Raw genomic sequence first — 2080 nt, 5'->3', positions numbered from 1 at the left:
CAAGGACAGTATTTTTGACCAGTAGAAGAGGTGGTCTTTTTCTATTTTTCCAAATTAACTAAAATGTATAATCTGTATTTGAGCAGCATTAATGCCTTGCATTTTCTCTCAGGTTTCCATAACAATAAAAATAGGTTCCCTGAAATTCCCACAGAATAAAATCACAAGCAAGCATAACCACCCTCTCTCTTTCTCTCTCTCTCTTTCTCCAGTTTAAGCTAAGTGTATTAACACCTTTCCTATTTAGATGTGAAGATGAGAAGGTTCAGTTACTTAATAATTATTTACTCTTGAAAAACTAAAGGAATGAATGCCGGCCTTGCTGGTGCATGCCTTTAATCCCAGCACATGGGAGGCAGAGGCAGGTGGATTTCTGTGAGTTCAAGGCTAGCCTGGTCTACAGAGTGAATTCCAGGACAGGCTCCAAAGCAATACAGAGAAACAATGTCTCAAAAGAAAAGAAAGAAAGAAAGGAAGGAAGGGAGGGAGGAAAGAAGGAAGAGAGACAAAAGGAACTCGGGCAGAAGGAGAGACAGTTGAGAAAGGGGAGGGCAAAGAGAGGAGCAAAGCAGAGACGAGAGGGGAGGGGAGAAGGGGAAGGAAAGGAAGAGAAGAGGTGGGAATGGGAAGGAAAGAAAGAGAAGAGAAGAAGTGGAGCTTGGACAATAGAATGGACAAATAGTAGTTCAGAAGAATACTGTCAGACAGTTTGCTTCCTTAAACTAGGAGTCTGAGCCTGTCACTAGTAATGGCATCAGAGTTCTCCAGGACAGATTCTTGGTGAAATAAGACTGAGAAAGTCCTGTGGTATCATTGCTGCCTCTCTTCAGTAACCAACACAATGGTCTAATATAATATGGTTCACAGAATCAGCTAGAGGTTTCTACATGTAGTGTTTGACTTGAGACTTTGTTATATTTACTGTTGTCCTTGTGCTATTCTACATTTTCAATAGATTAGAAATGACTTAAATATTAAGTACTTTCAAGAGTGAGTATTCAAACTCCTTAACTGAAATAAAGCACAGATATTTCAAAAGCAGACTGACTAGTCAGAAAGAGAATGGGGGTCAGCAGGAGCAGGAAGAGAACAAGAAAGGATAGTGAGGGGTAAAAATACATTACACACATGTATGAAATATAATAAAACTCATTTTCATATACATAATATGTACTAATAATTTTAAAAGATATTGCCATAATTCTAACCCTGGTACCACAAATTCATTTATAAGTAACAACTCTTTAGAGTTATTAGCACTTCAAAAATACCATATTGACTTTCTATGATTATGTAAACTGTTTCATAATGTAATTTCAATGATCTGAAAGATAAAAGCCAGAACTAAAAAGTGTTTTCATTATAGTTCCATCATTTTATTTCTAAGCATTAATCAATATTTTCCACACTTTAATCTTCAAATTGGTCAAATAATAACCACAACACCAGTAAAAATACTGGGTAAGTAGTTGCTTAGCAGATAAGATTTAAATATGCATGGTACTTTAAATAACTCCTTATATAACTCCATGTATAGCCACATCATTATCTCCATTTTGTAAGCATGGAACTGAGTCTTGAACAGATTTTTAGGGCTAAAGGATTTGGTTTCTGAGAACATGGCTTCATAGTATAACTATGGGATCAGAACTTATGACACATAGCTTAGAGTTGTTTAAACATTCATAAATATTCAACTCTTGTCATGCCACTGGGCAGACATTTTAGCTGGTTATATGACAATAAGTCCTATCTTAAATCTTTCATTATGTTGCTATAGCCACAAACCTTTTTTTATTGAGTCAAAATCACCTTTGGCCCATACCTCTCTTACCAAGACTCAACCATTTTTATCTGTGTGAAGAGATAACATTGGATTTAAATATTGTATTTAGTTTATTATTCCATTATCTTATTATTTAAGTTGGTGAATCTTAAGGAATGAACAATTAGATAAGTTGGAGCAGATAAGAATAAAAGAGGGAGAGAATGAATATCAACCAGAATATGTTTCTTTTAAAAATTATTATTAGCTGGGCATTGGTGGTGTAAAGCAAACATCTAATCCCAGCACTTGAGA

Source organism: Phodopus roborovskii, unplaced genomic scaffold (genome assembly GCF_943737965.1).
Source record: "Phodopus roborovskii unplaced genomic scaffold, PHOROB, whole genome shotgun sequence".
NCBI classification, from domain to species: domain Eukaryota; kingdom Metazoa; phylum Chordata; class Mammalia; order Rodentia; family Cricetidae; genus Phodopus; species Phodopus roborovskii.
The sequence above is the reverse complement of the archived record's forward strand: the minus strand, read 5'-3'. Positions refer to the sequence as shown.